The sequence below is a fragment of the Natator depressus genome, chromosome 16 (genome assembly GCF_965152275.1).
Source record: "Natator depressus isolate rNatDep1 chromosome 16, rNatDep2.hap1, whole genome shotgun sequence".
NCBI classification, from domain to species: domain Eukaryota; kingdom Metazoa; phylum Chordata; order Testudines; family Cheloniidae; genus Natator; species Natator depressus.
Window position 1 is genome coordinate 5,949,143 of NC_134249.1, and position 24,035 is coordinate 5,973,177.

General features: G+C 48.2%; 1 protein-coding gene across 4 annotated transcripts in view; it reads left to right on the top strand.

Annotated features, from left to right (window-relative positions):
• LOC142000049 (discoidin domain-containing receptor 2-like) overlaps positions 1-24,035 on the top strand; it is a 150,731-nt gene that overhangs the window by 32,631 nt on the left and 94,065 nt on the right. The window contains exon 1 of one of the 4 annotated variants that reach the window (XM_074974073.1): positions 15,068-15,213. The exons of the other annotated variants lie outside the window; for them this stretch is intronic. The gene's annotated coding sequence lies outside the window, so the exon portion shown is untranslated. Of the gene's footprint in view, positions 1-15,067; positions 15,214-24,035 lie in introns of those variants that run through there. 4 annotated transcript variants of the gene reach the window in all.

The following is a 24,035-nucleotide window of genomic DNA, read 5'->3' on the forward strand; positions in this document are numbered from 1 at the left end:
CACTTACATGAGAGGAAAGTGATCAGGAACAGTCAGCATGGATTCACCAAGGGAAGGTCATGCCTGACTAATCTAATCGCCTTTTATGATGAGATTACTGGTTCTGTGGATGAAGGGAAAGCAGTGGATGTATTGTTTCTTGACTTTAGCAAAGCTTTTGACACGGTCTCCCACAGTATTCTTGTCAGCAAGTTAAGGAAGTATGGGCTGGATGAATGGACTATAAGGTGGATAGAAAGCTGGCTAGATTGTCGGGCTCAACGGGTAGTGATCAATGGTTCCATGTCTAGTTGGCAGCCGGTGTCAAGTGCAGTGCCCCAGGGGTCGGTCCTGGGGCCGGTTTTGTTCAATATCTTCATAAATGATGTGGAGGATGGTGTGGATTTCACTCTCAGCAAATTTGCGGATGATACTAAACTGGGAGGAGTGGTAGATACGCTGGAGGGTAGGGATAGGATACAGAAGGACCTAGACAAATTGGAGGATTGGGCCAAAAGAAATCTGATGAGGTTCAATAAGAATAAGTGCAGGGTCCTACACTTAGGATGGAAGAATCCAATGCACTGCTACAGACTAGGGACCGAATGGCTAGGCAGCAGTTCTGCGGAAAAGGACCTGAGGGTGACAGTGGACGAGAAGCTGGATATGAGTCAGCAGTGTGCCCTTGTTGCCAAGAAGGCCAATGGCATTTTGGGATGTATAAGTAGGGGCATAGCGAGCAGATCGAGGGACGTGATCGTTCCCCTCTATTCGACACTGGTGAGGCCTCATCTGGAGTACTGTGTCCAGTTTTGGGCCCCACACTACAAGAAGGATGTGGATAAATTGGAGAGAGTCCAGCGAAGGGCAACAAAAATGATTAGGGGTCTAGAGCACGTGACTTATGAGGAGAGGCTGAGGGAGCTGGGATTGTTTAGTCTGCAGAAGAGAAGAATGAGGGGGGATTTGATAGCTGCTTTCAACTACCTGAAAGGGGGTTCCAAAGAGGATGGCTCTAGACTGTTCTCAATGGTAGCAGATGACAGAACGAGGAGTAATGGTCTCAAGTTGCAATGGGGGAGGTTTAGATTGGATATTAGGAAAAACTTTTTCACTAAGAGGGTGGTGAAACACTGGAATGCGTTACCTAGGGAGGTGGTAGAATCTCCTTCCTTAGAGGTTTTTAAGGTCAGGCTTGACAAAGCCCTGGCTGGGATGATTTAACTGGGAATTGGTCCTGCTTCGAGCAGGGGGTTGGACTAGATGACCTTCTGGGGTCCCTTCCAACCCTGATATTCTATGATTCTATGATTCCTTTCCCCCTCCATCCCTCCCACATGGAGCTGCCCCCCCAGCCCCCTCCCTCGCCCCTCTTCTTTCCCCATCCCTCCCGCGCAGAGCTGCCCCCCGCAGTCCCTCTCCTTCCTGAGTCCCTCCTGCATGGAGCTTCCCCCCCAGCCCCTCTCCATCTCACATGGAGCAGGCCCCTCAGCCCCTCTCCTTCCCTCCTCCATCCCTCCCGTGCGCAGCTGCCCCCCCCAGTCCCTCTCCTTCCCTCTCCATCCCGCATGGAGCTGCCCCCTCAGCCCCTCTCCCTCGCCTGTGGAGCTGCTCCCCTCCCCCGAGTCCCTCTTCTTCTCCCCTCCCTCCCACGAAGAGCTGGCCCTGCTCGCCAGCCTGTCTCCTGCCCCTCTCCTTCTCCCCGTTTTACACATGGGTATAGTGAAACACACAGAGGTTAAAAGAAAAGGAGTACTTGTGGCACCTTAGAGACTAACCAATTTATTTGAGCATAAGCTTTCATGAGCTATAGCTCATTTCATCTATAGCTCACGAAAGCTTATGCTCAAATAAATTGGTTAGTCTCTAAGGTGCCACAAGTCCTCCTTTTCTTTTTGCGAATACAGACTAACACGGCTGTTACTCTGAAACCTGCCACAGAGGTTAAGCGAATTGCCTACAGTCAAGCAGAAAGTGAATCGCGTATCAGTGCTAGTTAGAGAACTCGAGAGTCCTCATGGCCAGTCTCCAACACCTACCAATAGACAACACTGTTTTAATAAAAAACCTCATGTCTCAGCTATTACAATATTTGGCACTTAGGCAGAGTTCTCTGGCATAACCCTGTATTATGTGTACAGACAGCTGCAGCTGTCCACACTCAGGCACCTGAAACTACCGGCTCCAAAACTACTGTCACACGTATCAGCAGGGTTATTAGATCAAAAGCAAATAATTTATTGACAAGACAGCCACATTTTTAGTGCATTGAACCATTTATTTTCATTCATATTTATTTCTATGCTGCCTATTTTATATTCGTGTTTGATTCTTTGACATGTAAAGAGACAAGGCTCCTGCCCTGAGCAGTTTACAATCCAGTATTTTTCCAATAAATATGTTGCTTTTATTTAGTGTTTTTAAACTTCAAGCTGCTTTATAAAAGCTAAATAATTAATCCTCACTCCCTGCTGGGAGGTAAGTAAGTAAAAATCATTTTATGATGTGGACATTCAGACAATGCAAAGTTATGCAGCAAGCAAAGATCACCTAGGGAGGAAGAGAACCCGTTTTTCTGGCTCCACCGCCGGTGCTCAGATGCTCTGACTACATCAGCTTCTCAAACCACTTAAAAAGGAAAATGTATGTCTGGTATCTAAGTTAAACAGGAATAATTGAAGTATTTTAAATCATTACCTGTTTTTCTTTGTTAAACCCATGGCAATAAGATAGGCAGTTCTAACTCATTTAAAACAATAAAAGCAGTAAAATAAAGTGCAGCAACTGTACACGGTTCCTTTGTTGTCTTCAATAAACAACTGGTTTTCCCCCAGAGCTGTTTTTTTTAAAAAAGACACTAAAAAGACTCCAGTACATTATGTATAAGTTGTCTAGGCTTTTCTCTGCTCCCCTCTCATCCTCACTCAGATTCATTCCTTCCCTATTTGAATGGGCCTTCTAGACCGCCAAAATTCCCCCGCTCTTTTAAATATAGATAAACACTGCTCCTTTGCTCCCTGTATTTGTAATCAGATCTTCCCTTCTTGGGGCTACCGAGCCCCTTTTTGGCAAAACTGGACTCTTGTCCCATTTGCTCTTGCCAACTGATGAGGGACAAGAGTCCAGTTTTGCCAAAAAGGTTGGGACATCTGGGGCAGAGCTTAAAAAGGGGACTGTCCTGGCCAAAACAGACGTATAGTCACCCTAGACTGTAGTAAGAGCCACCCAGGGAGCCCAGGCAGCTGTGGGGAGCCTTGGACCCTCCACCTGCCCTGGGCAAGGAGCCAGGGTGCCCGAGAGCAGCCCCCGGCCTGTGTCCCTACCCCCAAGGGGCGCGCCGTCCAGGACAGGTGGAGCGTCCAGGGCTCCCCAGAGCAGCCCAGGCTCCCTGGGCAGCTCTTACCACAGTCTGGCTTCCGGCCAGGCCAGGAGGCAGGGCCATGGGGGGAAGGGGAGGTACAGGGGGCAGGGCCCCGTGGTGTTTCGGGGGGGACAATGTTCTGCGTGCCCAGGGCCCCAGTAAATCTTAATCCACCTCTGTCACTGCCTCAACAAATGTATCAAATACATGAGGTTCTGCACAGCCACTCTATCCACTATCCTCCCCGTGCTGTCTCAGAATGACTGGTTCACAGCTCTGGACCTTCGGGGTACCTACTCTCATGTGTGGGTCTACTGAGCCACAGAAAGTTTCTTCACTTTGTTGCAGGAGAATGCCACTTTCAGTACACAGTTCTCTCATGTGGCCTCTCTTCTGCCCACTGAGTTTTCACCAAATGCATGGCTGTGGTTACCTCGGGAGGAAAGGAATCCACATTTTGCTGTACCTCGAGGATTGGTTAGTGATGGGGCACCTCCAGAGAGGAAGTCCTTGCCCACATCAACACCACGTTGCATTTGCTTGACTGTCTGGGACTCATTTTAAACACCAGAAAGTCAGCCTTGGCTCCAACTCAAATAATCGAGTTCATTGGGGCCCTGTTAGATTCCACAAGGTCAAGAGCGTTCCTTCTGATCGACCACTTCCAGGCAATTCAACAGTTCTGCCTCGGTCTATAATTTCAGGCCTCCCCAACTGTCTGGGTATGTCTCAGCCTGTTTCGACATGTCCGCTTGTACACAGGTGGTCCTGTTCACCAGGCTGCACCTTTGCCCTCTTCAGATGTGGCTCAGATTGGTTTGCCTTTCTCACTAGTCCTAGGGCTTGTCTACACTTACTGGAGGATCGACACTGCGGTGATTGATGCATCAGCAGTCGATTTCGTGTGTCTAGTGAAGACCCGTTAAATCGACTGCCAGTCGCTCTCCTGTACTTCACCGGATTGAGAAGAGTAAGGGGAGTTGACGGGAGAGCGTCTCCCATCGACATCACATAGTGTGGACCCCATGATAAGTAGAGCTAAGCTACGTCAACTTGAGTTACGCTATTAATGTAATTCAAATTGCGTAGCTTAGATTGACAAGTGCATAGTTTAGACAAGGCCTTAGACACCTTATGCTAGTGGGCGTCCCACATATCATAGAATCATAGAATATCAGGGTTGGAAGGGACCTCAAGAGGTCATCTAGTCCAACCCCCTGCTCAAAGCAGGACCGATCCCCAATTAAATCATCCCAGCCAGGGCTTTGTCAAGCCTGACCTTAAAAACTACTAGGGAAGGAGATTCCACCACCTCCTAGGTAACGCATTCCAGTGTTTCACCACCCTTCTAGTGAAAAAGTTTTTCCTAATATCCAACCTAAATCTCTCCCACTGCAACTTGAGACCATTACTCCTTGTTCTGTCATCTGCTCCCACTGAGAACAGTCTAGAGCCATCCTCTTTGGAACCCCCTTTCAGGTAGTTGAAAGCAGCTATCAAATCCCCCCTCATTCTTCTCTTCCGCAGATTAAACAATCCCAGTTCCCTCAGCCTCTCCTCATAAGTCATGTGTTCCAGTCCCCTAATAATTTTTGTTGCCCTCCGCTGGACTCTTTCCAATTTTTCCACATCCTTCTTGTAGTGTGGGGCCCAAAACTGGACACAGTACTCCAGATGAGGCCTCACCAGTGTCTAATAGAGGGGAACGATCATGTCCCTCAATCTGCTGGCAATGCCCCTACTTATACAGCCCAAAATGCCATTGGCCTTTTTGGCAACAAGGGCACACCGTTGACTCATAGCCAGCTTCTCGTCCACCGTAACTCCTAGGTCCTTTTCTGCAGAACTGCTGCCGAGCCATTCAGTCCCTAGTCTGTAGCAGTGCATTGGATTCTTCCATCCTAAGTGCAGGACTCTGCACTTGTCCTTGTTGAACTTCATCGGATTTCTTTTGGCCCAATCCTCCAATTTGTCTAGGTCCCTCTGTATCCTGTCCCTACCCTCCATCGTATTTACCTCTCCTCCCAGTTTAGTGTCATTTGCAAACTTGCTGAGGGTGCAATTCACACCATCCTCCAGATCATTTATGAAGATATTGAACAAAACCGGCCCTAGGACCGACCCTTGGGGCACTCCACTTGATACCAGCTGCCAACTAGACATGGAGCCATTGATCACTACCCGTTGAGCCCGACAATCTAGCCAGCTTTCTATCTACCTTATCATCCATTCATCCAGCCCAGACTTCTTTAACTTGCTGGCAAGAACACTGTGGGAGACCGTGTCAAAAGCTTTGCTAAAGTCAAGGAACAACACGTCCACTGCTTTCCCTTCATCCACAGAGCCAGTTATCTCATCAGAGAAGGCAATTAGATTAGTCAGGCATGACTTGTCCTTGGTGAATGCATGCTGACTGTTCCTGATCACTTTCCTCTCCTCTAAGTGCTTCAGAATTGATTCTTTGAGGACCTGCTCCATGATTTTTCCAGGGACTGAGGTGAGGCTGACTGGCCTGTAGTTCCCAGGATTCTCCTCCTTCCCTTTTTTAAAGATGGGCACTACATTTGTCTTTTTCCAGTCGTCTGGGACCTCCCCCGATCGCCATGAGTTTTCAAAGATAATGGCCAATGGCTCTGCAATCACATCCGCCAACTCCTTTAGCACTCTCGGATGCAACGCATCCGGCCCCATGGACTTGTGCTCGTCCAGCTTTTCTAAATCGTCCCGAACCACTTCTTTCTCCACAGAGGGCCACATATGTCAGGGAGTCCTCTTCGCTTGGCCATCTCCATCCAAGTCCATGGTTACTGACGCTTCCCTTCTGAGCTGGGGGATGCATTTGGATTCGCTGAAGGTTCAGGGCCTGTGGTCAGAACAGGAAGCTTCCCTCCGTATCAATGTGCTGGGACTTCTGGCCATCCACCATGCATGTTTTGCCTTCTGGGACCATATCAGACACTCAATGGTTTACACACTTACCGACAATACCACTGTGATGTACTATGTGAACAAGCAAGGGGGAGTGCATTCCAGGTTATTCTGCCTAGAGGTGATCAACTGGTGGCAATTCTGCATTGAGGAAGACATCACTTCAGTATCTGTTCACTTGCCAGGGGTGCAGAATCGTCTCCTGGATCATCTCAGCAGGGTTTTCTCCCTGGGGTACAAGTGGCCCCTGAAGGCAGCGTCCTTCAGGTCATCTTCACAACATCGGGCAGCTCCACAATTGACCTATTTGCGATGACGGAAAACAAAATGTCGCTGGTTCTGCTCTCAGGGGGCCTCAGCCAGGCCTCCCTCTTCAACACCTTCCACTGCAGTTGACTCATCTGTACACCTTTCCCCTTTTTCCGACCATTCCTCAGGTCATCCTCAAGTTCAAGACGGATCGGGCCAAGCTCATCCTCCTTGCTCCAGCGTGATTGAGATAGTGCTGGTTCTCAGAACTCCTTGCTCTGTCAGGTCAGCCTCCCATACTGCTTCCTTTCCATCCCGACCAGCTTACTTCGAGCCATGGCCGCACCGTCCATCCTGCGCTCAGCTCCCTGCACCTTACAGCATGGCTGCTGCATGGCTGAATGAAGAGGAAGAGCAGTGCTCAGTGGCTGTCCCAACAAGTCCTACTCAACAGAAGGAAGTCCTCCACTACGATAGCCTACTTAGCAAAATGGAAGGGGTTTTCAGTGTGGTGCTTGGCCCATGGAACCCAACTCACAGGGACTTCCATCCAGGACACCTTGGAGTACCTAGAGCATCTGCAGATATCTGGCTTTGCACTGAGAGTGCATTTTACAACAATACCAGTGTTTCATCCCCTTATTCAGGGAAAATCAGTTTTTTCCAATTGCTTGGTGACAAGATTTCTGAAAGGACTCCTCCGCGTATATCCTGTGGTCCAAGAGCTGGTCCCCTTGTGAGAATTAAACATGGTTCTTGCAGCGCTAATGGGACCTCCATTTGAGCTCCTTGCCTCCTGTTCACTGCCCCTCCTATCTCAGAAACCTGTGTTCCCAATAGCCATTATGTCCGCAAGGAGGGTGGGGCCTCCTTACATGCAGTTTTCCAAAGACAAGGTCATGCTTCGACGACACCCAAAGCTTTTGTCGAAGGTGGTCTCTCAGTTTCATCTGAATCAGGCACTGTATTTACCTGTGTTTTTCACTAAGCTGCATTCCTCCCCAAAGGAACAGTGCTTCCATACATTGGATGTCAAGCGGTGTCTAGCCTTTTAGCCAAACAGGACTAAACTATTTTGTGCTTTGCCTCACCGGTTCGTATCCTCTGCAGACCACATGAAGGGACACGTGGTCTCTGCACAGACTGTCTCTAGATGGATAATGTCTTATATCAAGACTGCGTACGAGACAGCTTTGGCTATGCCTCCTCAGGAAATATGAGCTCATTCAATGAGAACGCAAGCAACGTCAATAGCATTCCTCAGTGACATTTCCATATTAGAGATTGGCAGGTTGGCCACGTGGTCATCCATTTCGGACCATCATGCTATTACTGTATCCTCCAGAGTGGACACAGGTCTGCATCTCAAAGAACCATGGATTACAGTAAGTAACCGTTTATTTTCCCCTCAGTTTCCCATCTGTAAAGCGGGGATAATAATACTCACCTAACTTGCAGGAGAACTGTGAAGATAGATTCATTAATATTTGTGAGACACTCAGTTACTACATTGATAAGTGCCATAATGAAGCCCACGAAGAGATGAGTAATTCCATGTTGTGGCAGGATTTGGCTGGTGAGCAGTAAATAAGGCCTAGGGCCAGTGGTGAGCTGGAGCCAGTTCGCACCGGGGGCGCTGCTGCGGGAGCCATATGGGCTTCCCCCTGGCCCTGGGCACGAGCCCTGGTGCTGCTGCTGCTGCTCCCCCGACCCCTGGCCCTGGGGCTGCTGCCTGGTGGGTCGCCGGCTGCTCTGCTGGGCCTGGGCTGCGTCCTGCTGCTCTCCCCGTGAGCACCCACCACCCTGCCCGCAGCCAACCCCTGCCGCACGCACCCCCTGCCTCCAGCCAGCCCCTGCCGCACCCCCTGCCTTGCCTCCAGCCACCCCTGCACTCCCTGCCCGCAGCCAGTCCCTGTCTCCAGCCACCCCCGCACCTCCTGCCCGCAGCCAGCCCCTGCCGCACTCACTCCCTGCCCTGCCCGCAGCCAGCCCCTGCCTCCAGCCAGCCCTGCACCCCCCTGCCCTGCCTGCAGCCAGCCCCTACCTCCAGTCAACCCCTGCCCTGTCTCCAGCCAGCTCTGCACCCCCTGCCCTGCCGCCAGCCAACCCCTGCCGCACGCACCCCCTGCCCTGCCCGCAGCCAGCCCCTGTCTCCAGCCACCCCCGTCTTCAGCCACCCCCTGCCCTGCCCGCAACCAGCTCCGCACCCCCTACCCTGCCCACAGCCACCCCCTGCCCTGCCCGCAGCCAACCCCTGCCGCACGCACCCCCTGCCCTGCCCGCAGCCAGCCCCTGTCTCCAGCCACCCCCGTCTTCAGCCACCCCCTGCCCTGCCCGCAACCAGCTCCGCACCCCCTACCCTGCCCACAGCCACCCCCTGCCCTGCCCGCAGCCAGCCCCTGCCGCACACACCCCCTGCCCTGCCTCCAGCCAGCCCTGCACCCTCTGCCCTGCCCGCAGCCAGCCCGTCTCCAGCCCCTGCCGCATGCACCCCCTGCCCTGCCCGCAGCCAGCCCCTGCCGCAGCCCCTGCCCTGCCCGCAGCCAGCCCATGCCGCACCCCCTGCCCTGCCTCCAGCCAACCCCTGCCACACGCACCCTCTGCCCGAAGCTAGCCAGCCCCACACCCCCCGTCTCCAGCCAACCCCTGCTGCAGCCCTGCCCGAAGCCAGGCAGCCCCACACCCCCTGTCTCCAGCCAGCCCCGCACCCCCCTGCCCTGCCTGCAGCGAGCCCCTACCTCCAGTCAGCCCCTGCCCTGCCTCCAGCCACCCCCCCCTCCAGCTAGCCCTGCCCCACACCCCTGTCTGCAGCTGGCCCCACGTCCACTGGTGCCCTGCAGTTCCCAGGGCAGTAACCCTGCACACCTGCTTCAATAAGGGGGGCAGGGAGCAGTTGGGACCCATACGTGCACACCCTAGGGTGACCAGACAGCAAGTGTGAAAAATCAGGATGGGGGTGGGGGGTAGTAGGAGCCTATATAAGAAAAAGACCCCAAAATCGGGACTGTCCCTATAAAATCGGGACATCTGGTCACCCTAGTGCACCCCCAGGGTGTGGTGGGGACCCACACCTGTGAAACGGAGCTTGTTTCTAGCTCAGGCTCATCTTTTTAAAAAAAAACTTTAGGCAGGGTTAACACACACCCGTATTTTCCTGGACAGGTCAGGCTTTTGGTTCTTAAATCACTGTCCAGGAGGAAAATACGGACGTATGGTAACCCTGTTGGTACAAAAAATACATACTGGGGCACATCCCCTACATCAGAAGTTTTTATACGGAACCGTTTGTTAAGATTTTGGCAGCTCATCACTGCCTAGGGCCTCATGAGGGTAAAAAAGAAATGTTGAATGTCTACCTCATCCTCTGAGCAGCATCACCATCCATGCTGATCTGTCTCGCTCATGTCTTACTGATCTTGTTTCATAAACCTTTTTTAAATGACCGTTTCAACCAAGTGTCTTTGCTCACTGGTCTGTAGTTCCCAGGATCACCTTTTTTAAAGGCAGTTAACATATTTGGTGCATCTGGCTGATTTCAAGTCACTTCTTCCTGTTCCTTACCAATCAGACTCCACAGAGCTGCAGAGGACCCCTTTCCCAGCGAGACACACTGATTTCACTGGGAAGGACTCAGCCAATATTCCAAGGGGTTCCTCTCTCTTTCTTGAGCTCTGCGTCTGCCCTCTGTGACCAAACATGAACCTTCATCTCCCCAGTCTGAGCCTGGTGCCCTACGCACAAATCAAACTTTTACAAAGGCAGGTGGAAAACACAACATATTTTTGTTAGCAGCTCAGACATTTCACACTTGAGATTGTTCAGAACTCTTGGATGAAGCCCAGCTAGGCTTGATGGCTTTTATTTTTTATTAATAATATTGCTCCCAAAGGTCCCTTTGTGCTAGGTACTGTATATACCCATGGGAAGCCATGGTCCTTGTCCCAAAGGGTTTGCAAAGTGTCAGTTGAAGCGTCGAGCTTGCTTTTTGCCTCAGGTTTCAAGTGTGGAGCTTTGTAAGTCTTGGTCCTCTCTGAACTAATGCTGCTACCCCACAGAACATACCAGCAAGTAATTAAACTGGGCGGAGCTGCTTCCAAGATTTGGAAGCGTGGGCTTGTCCGAGGCTAAAGCAGCAAGTCTCTGGGAGGCTCTCTGGAAGGGCTCCCAGTGTGGATGACGTCTGCTTGACCTGATTTGACTTCTCTTTTTGGAGCTTGGGTACTTTGCTCAAGCCTGGCTGCAGGAACGCACAGCTCCAGTTGTTCTGTACCCAGAGCCTGAAATGGGGCTGCCCAGAGCTTCAGCCAGTGAAGAGATTTCAGTAAGATGATGCAGCAATAGGATTGCACTGTGTGGGCAGGCTGTAGATTGGGGAGAGGACAGAGGGAGGGAGGGGAAGGCAAAGCAAAAAATGTTCTCTTCCCCAGGATCTCCCAGCTGGAATTTGAAAGGCTGCAGAATAGGGCGGGACATCTTCCCCAACCAGATGGATTGATACAGTGAAAACAGCCAGTCCCCGCGGATCTCTCATGTGAATATGCCCCACCCATCGGCAGCAGAGTGCTGCTGAGGTCAGACGGCTGATACAGAGGTGTAGCCCATGCAGCACACTGAACTTGTAGTTTTTCCTTTTCCTTAGAGGAGAACGTGGCCCATTCTTGTTGGATAGCTCCTTTGGAAATGGCCTTGGGGCTCAGTGAGGAGGCCATGTCAATGGCCAAACCAGCTAAGTGAAGTGCCACCATGCATCTGTATTATGGCTGCTCAGTGACTGGCACATGACTCTGCCAGGCTGCAGACCAGTTTTCTTCTAAAAGTTCTGTTGGGATGGACTTTCTGCAATGCCTAGTTATTTCCTCAGACAAAACTGGGTATTGCAACATTCCCTACAGTGGCTTGGAGACCTCCCTGCTTAGCAAAGGCGATGACTGAAGTGCAGACATGGACAGAAGCCAGCTGAGGACGCAGCTTAAACCCATAGGCCTCCATAACCAAGGATTGATTTACTCCTTGGCAAGCTGGACCAAAATTCTGTGGTGAGGTCCCTGCATTTTGCAATGCTCTGGTGTAGCAGAGGGGAAATTTTGAAATGGTGCATGAGCTTCATTTAAATTAAAAAGTAGAGAGCTCTAATGAATAAACTGTGATACGAACTAACCCAGTCGGTCCAGGCGCCCCTGTGCTGTTTGTTGTGATCTTCAGTCCACATTCGTGTCGCCACGTTTCCAGTTTTCAGTATGCCTCTGAGTGTTGTATGAACACAGAACTACATCAGATGCAGTAACGTGTCAGGGGGAAGAGGTGGGTTTTCTGCTGGACGGTTAAAATCTCTTTCCCATTGTGCAGAAAGGCTGTTCGGGCAGGATACCAAACAGCCAGCTGCATTCCACAATCCAGCAGGGATTCCCAAGAGCAGCGCCAGAGCCTCACTTGCCTTGTTGTTTCCATGCGGTGTCAGGAAAGAGAGCTGAAGGGCTGCCCTGCTTGGACAGGCTGCTTTCTGGATATTTGAAGGCTCAGTTGCTTATCAGGGAGTTGCAGCAATATCAAAATTATTGTCCTCAGCCTCTCATGAACCTAAGTGCAGACTGCGTGTTTTCCATCTCAAAGCCAGGGTCCCCAGGGCTGTGTTTTGGAGGCTTCTCCGGCAGTTGCTGTACAAAGGCTCTTGTGGTGCTCTCCACTCATGCTAGGATGTCAGCTAGAGGCGGATTTGGCTGGTGTCTGCATTTCCTAGCCCCCTGCATTGGTCACTCTTAGTTGTTTCAAAAGTCTGCCCTTTCTCGTCTCCCAGAGTGCTGGGCTGTGCGTGTACCTCTGCAATGGGCTGAGCCGAACGCCTGCCCTTTCACATTCCTCTCCTTCCTCACCATCGCAGGAGCTCGTGGTCTGCTTCAGCTTTGTGCCCATCTTACTGTGGCTCTCAAGACACAGGCTCTCGTAAGAGAGGCTGATTTGCTTTGGTTGGAACCAGATTTGGGGTGGGAGTGTCGTGCTGTAGTGATGCACAGCTACCCCACTGGCACCCCTGGGAGTCCACAAGTCGCACTGGGGGGTAGAAGACGGAGCCTGAGGTCGTACGAGCAATTCGGACTTGCTGAAATGTCGGCTTGTATCTGTCTGCTCTTTGTTCCAGCAGGCTCTGACTGGAGACTATTGTCAGAGTCTATTAACAAGCTGCACTGTGAAACAGACGCAAAGAGTGCCAGCAACAGGTGTGATAACAGGGCTCCTCCTCCAGCTGTGTGCTGTGACTCCCACCCATCAGGGTGTCTGCTGCTGGCCGTCCTAATACGGAGAGACCATCCTGCCGAGGGTCATTCACACAAGGCAGCATTGTCACAGAATCAAGCCCTGCGGCAGCAGTGTAAAAACTGGGCATAGACAAACACACCCCAAACGAGTGCAGGCCTATAAGGGTTAAAACACAGGCTCTCTCTGCCTGAGCTCAGAGCGGTCACTACTTCAGCAGCAAATTCCTTGCATGGAGCTGGCCTCTTGTGTATCCCCTCCTGCTGGATACTGAGGAGGTCCTGTCACTGAGGAGGTCCCATTGCAGCTGTGTAGGAGGAGAGAGGGAATGCTTCGTGTAACCCTGACCTGGGGCAATGAGCATGCAGCATACGGGCTCGCTTTTAGAACCAACTGAGCCAGTTTAACAAAGCGCTGCTAACTGCTGGTTGACTGTAAGAGGACTGCAGAGGCATGAGACTCCTGCTGCTACCTCAGCTCTCTCTAAAGCAGAGTGAAAGGACTCGGAAAGCTGCATGGGCGAGTTTGGAGAAGCGCTCTGCAGCATACGTGCTAGAGAGCTCTGCAGCCATATGTCTCAGCAGCAGCTTCAGTCTCTCTCTCTGGGGTCCAGGCTGGCTCATCTGTCACTGTAGTACTGGAGTGTTGCCCACAAGTAAATATGATGACAACCATCTCTCTCCCTTCCCTGCCCCCGGGGGACAGGCTTAGATGCTCTGGCTTTTTCCTATAACTCCAGAAGTATGAGAATGAGGGTCTGGTGTGGGAAGGCTGGGCTGAGAGGTGGGGGTTGTATTTAGCTCTCAGTGCAGCCAGATTGGCGATCTCTCCCGTATCAGCTGGCAGTGAGCATTCTGCATTTAGTCTGGCTCCTGTCATGGTTCTGTTTCCTGGGTTCACAAGCCCCCTGTAACATGCTGCTGGGGTACCCAGAGCTGGGACTGTTGGGTTACCCCTCTGCCGCAGCAAGAGGGAACTTTGTTGGCCATTAGACTGTGTGTCAGCTCCCTGTCACACCAGCCTGTCTGCCTCCCCAGCAAACCCCTCTAGGCTCTCCTGGCCCTGACCTCGCCTAGCAGGTAACAGCCAGGGAACTCCTGCCGCCGAGCTCCTCAGAGCTGTTTTTCTGCAGGGCAGAGCCCCTGCCACGGTGCAGTCACAGAAGATAGGAACTTCGCTGCTCTGTTAAAGAGTCGCTACGCCACAGCTTATTAATGTACCTGGGTAAATACACCTTCCCCTCAAGCCCAGCACTGACCTGGGTCATAGTAAAAGTGAAACAAGTTTATTAACCAAAGAGCCTGGTCAGGTGATACCAAGGAAAAGGGATAAAGGCAGAGATGGTTACAAGCACATAAAAGTGACAATGCGCATCTAAATGTCTAAACCGTAACCCAGCAAGATTCAGTCGGTGTTCAGGATGGTTTCTGTCACCCCAGTCTCCTTTCCAGCTTTCCACAGGCCAGCCTGGCCAGGGCCGAACACAGCGATCGGATCGCTTGGTTTCTTTGTCTCCTGAGGTGACGGATAAAAATGGAGTCTCCTGTGTCTCTCAGGGGTGCAGGAGACATGTTCATTGTGTCTCTCGAGTTCAGTTGCAGGATAATCCTCACTGGTTTAGCTCCATGGCTTTGTGTGCTGCTAATCTGTACACTGAGGGAAACCCGCATTCCTTTGTCTAGGACAGCGGGCTCCAAAGTGGGGTGCGCGTGACCATCCCTGGGGGTGTGCGGCAGGAGGAGCGCGGCCGAAGGAGGGCCGCTGGCACAGCAGCAGCAGCGCTTCCGGACCTTTGGTGCTTTGGCGGCACGCCGGCGGCAGCTCGGCTCTCCCCGCCCCATTTTTGGCGCATGTCGGCAACAGCTCTCTGAGCCCACCAAAAAATTTGTTGTGAGAACCCCAGCATTACAGCACACCTTCAAAAAGCAAGAGGGGGGAAAAATCAATCCTAGGGCCGTCTGTGCTACATATTTCCACCCAGATGCATGGCTAGGCCTGTGAGTTAAACAAGACGCTGCCAGTCGGCTCTCTGTTGCAATGCTAGAGTGCAGACTGGCTTGGCTTTTCCCTGGGACTACATGGGCCCTGTTTCCTGAGCAGGAGAGCAGCTATATGTTGTGGTTTTACTACATTGTATTCAAAGTTTGGCCTGTGTCCAGGCCGAGTCCGGGCCTCGAGCCAACAGAGCAGCCCTTAGGGAATGCATTGGAGCAAGGAGTGGGGGAGAGCAGAGGAATCCAAGAGGACAGATTTGCCTAGAAAACAGCTTCGTTTCCATCTGGTCCGTCTGGAGTTGCCATAGGAACAGCAGTGACAAAGGCAGGGTGTGGGGAGGAGTTCGTCAAGTTTGAACATACCGTGTTCTGGCGGAAAGCTGCAGCCCAGCTGGCTAAATGGAGTTAGTTCAGTGGTTCCCTCTGGTGAAGAGACCCTAAGCTGGGCAGGTAGGGCCTTTTCCAGGTACTTGGCTTTAGAGCGTCCGTTTACTAACTCTCTCTCTCTCTCTCCCTCTCTTCCCACCCCTCTTTGCTGCTCGAACTTTTGCGCTGAGTGTTTCTGTTGGTAGCTAAAATGCAGATGGCTCATATTTCACAATAAAGCTGTAACAGCCTGTCATGTTTGGTGAAAATAGCTCTTTCTTCCAAAGATTGTAACTCTGGGCGGTGAAAGGTTTCCTTATTGTGCTGGGGCGTCCAGCTGGGCCCAAAGCACAATTCTCTCGTGCTGTCACATGAAGATTTGGAGATGCATGGAGATGCCATTCAGTCAGGGGCCCACTGGATTTGCACAGTCTCTTGCTTAGTGGAAATGTGAGGCTGGATGGCCCAAGTTCAGTGGGATATGCTCGGGCCTCAGCTATACTTAGAATCTCCTGTGCCTAGTGGGAGATGAGGCAACCCATTTCCCCCCACAGCTGTCTATCCAGAGCAAGATGTTTGACTTCATTGTAAGCTGTTCCCATGATGGCAGCATTAGAACATAAGAACGGCCATACTGGGTCAGACCAAAGGTCCCTCAGGCCCAGTATCCTGTCCTCTGACAGTGGCCAATGGCAGGTGCCCCAAAGGGAATGAACAGACCGGTTATCATCAAGTGATCCATGCCCTGTCACCCAATCCCAGCTTCTGGCAAACAGAGGCTAGAGACACCATTCCTGCCCATCCTGGCTAATAGCCATTGATGGATCTATCTTCCATGAATCTATCTAGCTCCCTTTTGAACCCTGTTATAGAATTGGCCTTCACAACACCCTCTGGCAAGGAGTTCCAGAGGTTGACAGAGTGTTGCATGAAAAAATACTATCTTGTGTTTTGTTTTAAACCGGCTACCTATTAATTTCATTTGGTGGCCCCTTGTTCTTGTATTATGAGAAGGAGTAAATAACGCTTCCTTATTTACTTTCTCTATACCACTCATGATTTTATAGACCTCTATCATATCCCCCATTAGTTGCTTCTTTTCCAAGCTGAAAAGTCTCAGTCTTATTAATCTCTCCTCATACGGAAGCCGTTCTATACCCTTAATCATTTTTGTTGCCCTTTTCTGAAGCTTTTCCAATTCCAGTATATCTTTTTTGAGATGGGGCAACCACATATGCATGCTGCATTCAAGGTGTGGGCATACCATGGTTTTATATAGAGGCAATATGATATTTTCTGTCTTATTATCTATCCCTTTCTTGATGATTCCCAACATTCTGTTCGCTTTTTTGACTGCTGCTGCACATTGAGTGGATAATTTCAGAGAACTATCCACAATGACTCGCAGATCTCTTTCTTGAGTGGTAACAGCTAATTTAGACCCCATCATTGTATATGTATAGTTTAGGATTATGTTTTCCAATGTGCATTACTTTGCATTTATCAACATTAAATTTCATCTGCCATTTTGTTGCCCAGTCACCCAGTTTTGTGAGATCCTTTTGTAGCTCTTCCCAGTCTGCCTGGGACTTAACTATCTTGAGTAGTTTTGTATCATCTGCAAATTTTGCCACCTCACTGTTTACCCCTTTTTCCAGATCGTTTATGAATCTGTTAAATAGGACTGGGCCCAGTACAGACCCCTGGGTGACACCACTATTTACCTCTCTCTGTTCTGAAAACTGACCATTTATTCCTACCCTTTGTTTCCTCTCTTTTAACCAGTTACCAATCCATGAGAGAACCTTATCCCATGACTGCTTATTTTGCTTAAGAGCCTTTGGTGAGGGACCTTGTCAAAGGCTTTCTGAAAATCTAAATACACTATAAGAAAAGGAGTACTTGTGGCACCTTAGAGACTAACCAATTTATTTGAGCATGAGCTTTCAGCTCACGAAAGCTCATGCTCAAATAAATTGGTTAGTCTCTAAGGTGCCACAAGTACTCCTTTTCTTTTTGCGAATACAGACTAACACGACTGTTACTCTGAAACCTGTCATAAATACACTATATCCACCTAATCTCCTTTGTCCACATGCTTGTTGACCCCCTCAAAGAATTCTATTAGATTGGTGAGGCATGATTTCCCTTTGCAAAAACCATGTTGACTATTTCCCAACAAATTATGTTCATCTGTGTGTCTGACAATTTTGTTCTTTATGATAGTTTCAACCAGTTTGCCTGGTACTGAAGTGAGGCTTACTGGCCTGTAGTTGCCAGGGTCACCTCTGGAGCCCTTTTTAAAAATTGGTGTCACATTAGCTGTCCACCAGTCATTTGGTGCAGAAGCTGATTTAAATAATAGGTTACAGATGACAGTTAGTAGTTCTGCAATTTCACATTTGAGTTCCTTCAGAACTCTTGGGTGAATACCATCAGGTCCTGGAGACTTATTACTGTTTAGTTTATCAATTTGTTCCAAAACCTCCTCTAATGACACCTCAATTTGGGACAGTTCCTCAGATCTGTCACCCAAAAAGAATGGCTCAGGTTTAGGAATCTCCCTCACATCCTCAACAGTGAAGACCGATTCAAAGAATTCATTTAGTTTCTCTGTAATGGCCTTATTGTCTTTGAGTGCTCCTTTAGCATCTCGATTGTCCCGTGGCCCCACTGGTTGTTTAGCAGGGTTTCTGCTTCTGATGTATTTTTTAAAAAATTTTGCTATTACTTTTGGCGTCTTTGGCTAGCTGTTCTTTAAATTCTTTTTTGGTCTTTCTAATTATATTTTACACTTCATTTCCCAGAATTTATGCTCTTTTCTATTTTCCTCATTAGGATTTATCTTCGACTTTTTAAAGGATGCCATTTTGCCTCACTGCTTCTTTTACTTTGTTGTTTAACCATGGTGGCTCTTTTTAGGTTCTCTTACTATGTTTTTTAAATTGGGGTATACATTTAAGTTGAGCCTTTATTATGGTGTCTTTAAAAGTTTCCATGCAGCTTGCAAGGATTTTACTTTTGGTACTGTATCTTTTAATTTCTGTTTCACTAAGCTCCTCATTTTTGTGTTGTTCCCCTTTCTGAAATTAAATGCTACAGTGTTGGGCCTCTGTGGAGTTTTCCCCGCCACAGGAATGTTAAATTTAATTATATTATGGTCACTATTACCAAGCGGTCCAGCTATATTCACCTGATCCTGATGGACCTGATCCTGTGCTCCACTTAGGACCAAATCAAGAATTGCCTCTCCTCTTGTGGGTTCCAGGACTAGCTGCTCCAAGAAGCAGTCATTTAAGGTGTCAAGAAACTTTATCTCAACATCCCTTCCTGAGGTGACATGTACCCAGTCAATATGGGGATAGTTGGAAATCCCCCATTATTATTATTGAGTTTTTTATTTTAATAGCCTCTCTAATCTTTCTGAGCATTTCACAGTCACTATCACCATCCTGGTTAGGTGGTCTGTAATATAGCCCCACTGCTATATTCTTATTTTTCAACCATGGAATTACTATGCATAGATATTCTATAGTACAATTTAGTTCATTTAGGATTTTTACTTCATTTGATTCTACGCTTTCTTTCACATATAATGCCACTCCCCCACCAGCACAACCAGTTCTGTCCTTCCGATATATTTTGTACCCTGGTATTACTGTGTCCCATAGATTATCCTCATTCCACCAGGTTTCTGTAATGCCTATTATATCAATATCCTCATTTAATACTAGGAACTCTAGTTCACCCATCTTATTATTTAGACTTCTAGCATTGGTATATAAGCATTTTTAAAACTTGTCATTTTTTGGCTGTCCCCTATTGCATGACGTAATTGAATGGGACTTCTTTTCATTTGACTGTTTCTCATCAGATCCTCCCTGTATTTTATCATTTTCCATCCTCTCCTCCTTATTAGGACATAGGGAATCTCCGTTTGTAGATCCTCCCCTAAGGGAAGTTCGAACCACATGCTCCTCCGCACCTGTTGGCTTTCCCCCAGCCCTTTTCAGTGATCCTGCAATAGGTCCTCCATGCCTTCTCTGCCCTCCACGGGGAATTCAATCTAAGGTGTGCTTCTGCCCTGGGGTAGTCTGATGACATGGCCAAACCACTGTAGCTGTCTCTGTCCAATTATTGAGTCCACAGTCTGCTGCTCCATGTGATTGTTGCAGCACTTCCACATTGGTTACATGATCTCGCCAATGAAAATTCCCAAGATTCTTCTTAAACAACGCTGGCAGAATGCATGTAGCTTCCTGTTGTGCATTTCCATGATCGGCCACGTTTCGGAGGCATGCAGTAGTGTTGGAAGGATAATAGTGTTGTGCAATCTCATTTTAGTGTGTAGATGTATCTTCGTACTCTTCCAGATGTTTGACAAATTGGACAACGATCTACTGGCTTTACCATTTCTTGCCTTCACTTCCTTAGTGAGCTGGCGATTAGCAGATATTGTACTTCCAAGATAGACAAAGTTCTAAACTCTTCCATACTCTCTTCCATCAATCACACATCTGTCAGTATTGACAGCATTCTCTCCTGTTCTCATGGTCTTGGCCTTCTGTATAATGATACAGTCTCCCACTTTAGCAGCTTCTGCTTTCATGCTCATAACGAGTTTTTTCCTTCCATCCAAGTTGATATCCAATGACTGTATCATCCGCAAAATGTCTTGTAGCTTATCTCTTGCCCAAACAACACCAGTGTCCTCAGCAGCAGAGGCCACTCATAGACTTTAAGGTCAGAAGGGACCATTATGATCATCTAGTCTGACCTCCTGCACAACACAGGCCACAGAATCTCACCCACCCACTCCTGTAACAAACCCCTGACCTATGTCTGAGCTACTGAAGTCCTCAACTCGTGGTTTAAAGACTTCAAGGTGCAGAGAATCCTCCAGCAAGTGATCCATGCCCCACGCTGCAGGGGAAGTGAAAAACCCCCAGAGCCTCTGCCAATCTGCCCTGGAGGAAAATTCCTTCCCGACCCCACATATGGCGATCAGCTAAACCCTGAGCATGTGGGCAAGACTCACCAGCCAGACACCCAGGAAAGAGTTCTCTGTAGTAACTCAGATCCCACCCTATCTAGTGTTCCATCAGAGGCCACTGGGCATATTTACTGCTAATAGTCAAAGATCAATTAATTGCCAAAATTCGGCTATCCCATCATATCATCCCCTCCATAAACTTATCAAGCTTAGTCTTGAAGCCAGATATGTCTTTTGCCTCCATTGCTCCCCTTGGAAGGCTATTCCAGAACTTCACTCCTCTGATGGTTAGAAACCTTTGTCTAATTTCAAGTCTAAACTTCCTGATGGCCAGTTTATATCCATTCGTTCTTGTGTCCACATAGGAATTATTCAAGCTCAGTACCACTCTCTCCCTGGTATTTATCCCTCTGATATATTTATAGAGAGCAATCATATCTCCTCTCAGCCTTCTTTTGGTTAGGCTAAACAAGCCAAGCTCTTTGTCTCCTTTCGTAAGACAGGTTTTCCATTCCCCGGATCATCCTAGTAGCCCTTCTCTGTACCTGTTCCAGTTTGAATTCATCTTTCTTAAACAGGGGAGACCAGAACTGCACACAGTATTCCAGGTGAGGTCTCACCAGTGCCTTGTATAACTGGTACTAACACCTCCTTATCTCTACTGGAAGTACCTCGCCTGATGCATCCCAAGACCGCATTAGCTTTTTTCACGGCCATATCACATTGGCGGCTCATTGTCATCCTGTGATCAACCAATACTCCGAGGTCCTTCTCCTCCTCTGTTCCTTCCAAGTGATGCGTCCCCAGTTTATAACAAAAATTCTTGATCTTAATCCCTAAATGCATGACCTTGCACTTTTTACTATTAAATTTCATCCTATTACCATTACTCCAGTTTACAAGGTCATCCAGATCTTCATGTATGATATCCCGGTCCCTCTCTGTATTGACAATACCTCCCAGCTTCGTGTCATCCGCAAACATTATTAGCACATTCCCACTTTTTGTGCCAAGGTCAGTAATAAAATGATTAAATAAGATTGGTCCCCAAACCAATCCCTTAGGAACTCCACTAGTAACCTCCTTCCAGCCTGACAGTTCACCTTTCAGTATGACCCATTGTAGTCTCCCCTTTAACCAGTTCCTTATCCACCTTTCAATTTTCATATTAATCCCCATCTTTTCCAATTTAGCTAATAATTCCCCATGTGGCACCGTATCAAACGCCTTACTGAAATCGAGGTAAATTAGATCCACTGTGTTTCCTTTGTCTAAAAAAATCTGCTACCTTCTCAAAGAAGGAGATCAGGTTGGTTTGGCACGATCTACCTTTTGTAAAACCATTTTGTATTTTGTCCCAATTACGATTAACCTCAGTGTCCTTAACTACTTTCTCCTTCAAAAATTTTTCCAAGACCTTGCATACTACAGATGTCAAACTAACAGGCCTGTAGTTACCTGGATCACATTTTTTCCCTTTCTTAAAAATAGGAACTGTGTTAGCAATTCTCCAATCATACAGTACAACCCCTGAGTTTACAGATTCATTAAAAATTCTTGCTAATGGGCTTGCAATTTCATGTGCCAAGTCCTTTAATATTCTTGGATGAAGATTATCTGGGCCCCCCGATTTAGTCCCATTAAGCTGTTCGAGTTTGGTTTCTACCTCAGATGTGGTAATATCTACCTTCATATCCTCATTCCCATTTGTCATCCGACAATTATCCCTGAGCTCCCCATTAGCCTCATTAAAAACTGAGGCAAAGTATTTGTTTAGATATTGGGCCATGCCTAAATTATTCTTAACCTCCACTCCATCCTCAGTGTTTAGTGGTCCCACTGCTTTCTTTTTCTTATTGATATGGCTGTAGAACCTTTTACTGTTGGTTTCAATTCCCTTTGCAAGGTCCAACTCTACTTGGCTTTTGGCCTTTCTCACTTTATCCCTACATGTTTTGACCTCAATAAGGTAGCTTTCCTTGCTGATCCCAGCAAGCATGCCCTGTTTTGATTTGCATCATGATGCCATCTGTTAGCAAGCTTACTTAAATGTCTTGATCAGTCACTTTACCATGTGTTAATGCCACCTCTTGGGAACAAGGTGAATTAATTGAAAGTTGAGCCTCTAAATCAGTTGGAATCTTCTAGAAAGAACATTGTATGTATGTGTATCTTTATTAGTTTATCAGGCCGTCAGTGTTCACGGCGGTTTGCAAAGCACATTAAACAAGTTCAAAGACACAGTCCTTGACATGTGGAGCTTACAAGCTAAATTGACCAGACAAACATACAGAAATTACCTCTGAAGGGAGTGGGGGAGGGAGAGGAGGATTCCCAGTCATTAAACCTCCTCCCCCAGCACAAAGAGACTAGATGCACAGCTATGAGACAGCTTGAAAAATTGGCCTGCTGCATTTAAAAATGCCTTTTTTCTTCTATAGCTGCTAGATTGTTTTATTTCTGGGACATTTCATTTTTATTTTCTTTCTGTAGTTGTTCAGTTTTGACTGACATTCCCATTTAAATGCTAACCTAGCATCACTAACAAAAGTAAGAATAATTATTCTTTCCTTTTTTAGAAGTTGATTTCATTGTGTTTCACATTTTTCTGAGTAAAATAACTCCATTAAGTAGGTTGTGTTTTGTAAAGTAGCCATAAGTATCTAAGGCTAAGCCTATTGGAAACCAGAAAGTCTTTTGTTACTGTTCTAATAAGTTAGTGCTTTAAAATGTTGGGCTATTTTTTACATTATTTGACATTATTTGACCAATAATTGATCGCTTATTTTCGGACCGGCCAATGCCCAGCCCTAGCTGGGATTGTGCACAATTTCACGTGGAGCCAGGGCACCATGAGCAGTGAGTGGCAGCCCAGACTATCTGCCCTGAGTATGTACCCAAGGGATCTGGATGGGTTTGTACTCAGGGCAGCTAGCCCATGTTGCTGCTGTCCATGCTGCTGCAGCTACACTATTTTCAGTGCGCTAGTCCAAGTCAAGCTAGCACAGGTATATCTAGGCGAGCCGGGAATCACGCCCCCAGCTTCAAGGGTAGCTGAAATCTCAGACACACACTGTTCCGTCTCTTAGCAATTCAACCTTATTCAATCACAGTCAGCAATTCCTACAGCAGATCCTTGAGAAAAATATCCAGGGTTGATTTAAAAATTGCCAGTGATAGAGAATCCACTACGTCCCTGGGTAACTTGTTCCGATGGTTAATTACGTTCACTGTTAAAAATATATATGCCTCCTTTCTACTCAGAAACCCGTGAAAACTAAATACCACCCATTGGGGTGCCTCTAGGAGCCAGTAATACTTCCCCCCTCTCAAACACTCCCGTGTAGTGTAGGCACTTCCTGCTTCGATGGAGTGGGTTTTTCCATCAAAATAGTTAATCCACCTCTCTAAGAAGTGGTCGATGGGTCATCAGAAGAATTCGTCTGTTGACTTAGCTGCACCTGTAGTGGAGGCTAAGTTGACATAAGCACGTCACTCGGGATGCAAAATTTTTCACAGCCCAGAGCAATATAGTAAGGTTGATCTAATTTTTAGGTGTAGACTAGGCCTCTGGTTGCGTATAACAAAGACAATTTTTATTAGGGGGAGAGGGAACACAGCGTTAATTTGGGAAAACACTACAACAGTGGTTCGAAAGTATGCAAACAATAAGTAAAACCACGCACCCTCAATATCTTGGGCAGTGTCCTTTGCCTCAACTTGCAGTGTGACAGCACAATAGACAAGAGTCCCTTCAGTACACCATTTCCGGTTTCTCTCTGGTGCACTCCACTCATGGTTTGTTGTCCGAGGTCATTGAAGCCCCAGAGTGCAAGGTTGCATTCAGGCAGGTTCACCTCCAGCCCCTGGAGGAGGGTGGGGAGCTGGAGGGAGGGAGTGATGCCACCACTGC